This window comes from Bison bison, unplaced genomic scaffold, assembly GCF_000754665.1.
Source record: "Bison bison bison isolate TAMUID 2011002044 unplaced genomic scaffold, Bison_UMD1.0 scf7180017864270, whole genome shotgun sequence".
Taxonomy (NCBI): Eukaryota; Metazoa; Chordata; class Mammalia; order Artiodactyla; family Bovidae; genus Bison; species Bison bison.
The window spans coordinates 3,033,319-3,034,200 of NW_011494842.1; the positions used below are offsets into that span (position 1 = coordinate 3,033,319).

The following is an 882-nucleotide window of genomic DNA, read 5'->3' on the forward strand; positions in this document are numbered from 1 at the left end:
AAGCCCAGAGATAAATCCACGCACATATGGACACCTTATCTTTGACAAAGGAGGCAAGAATATACAATGGATTAAAGACAATCTCTTTAACAAGTGGTGCTGGGAAATCTGGTTAACCACTTGTAAAAGAATGAAACTAGAACACTTTCTAACACCATATACAAAAATAAACTCAAAATGGATTAAAGATCTCAACGTAAGACCAGAAACTATAAAACTCCTAGAGGAGAACATAGGCAAAACACTCTCTGACATACATCACAGCAGGATGCTCTATGACCCACATCCCAGAATATTGGAAATAAAAGCAAAAATAAACAAATGGGACCTAATTAAACTTAAAAGCTTCTGCACATCAAAGGAAACTATTAGCAAGGTGAAAAGACAGCCTTCAGAATGGGAGAAGATAATAGCAAATGAAGCAACCGACAAACAACTAATCTCAAAAATATACAAGCAACTCCTACAGCTCAACTCCAGAAAAATAAATGACCCAATCAAAAAATGGGCCAAAGATCTAAATAGACATTTCTCCAAAGAAGACATACAGATGGCTAACAAACACATGAAAAGATGCTCAACATCACTCATTATCAGAGAAATGCAAACCAAAACCACTATGAGATACCATTTCACACCAGTCAGAATGGCTGCGATCCAAAAGTCTACAAATAATAAATGCTGGAGAGGGTGTGGAGAAAAGGGAACCCTCTTACACTGTTGGTGGGAATGCAAACTAGTACAGCCACTATGGAGAACAGTGTGGAGATTCCTTAAAAAACTGGAAATAGAACTGCCTTATGATCCAGCAATTCCACTGCTGGGCATACACACTGAGGAAACCAGAAGGGAAAGAGACACATGTACCCCAATGTTCATCGC

General features: G+C 38.4%; 1 protein-coding gene across 1 annotated transcript in view; it reads left to right on the top strand.

Annotated features, from left to right (window-relative positions):
* The window catches only part of HMGCLL1 (3-hydroxymethyl-3-methylglutaryl-CoA lyase-like 1), a 122,177-nt gene that overhangs the window by 49,365 nt on the left and 71,930 nt on the right, over positions 1-882 (top strand). The window lies entirely within an intron of this gene.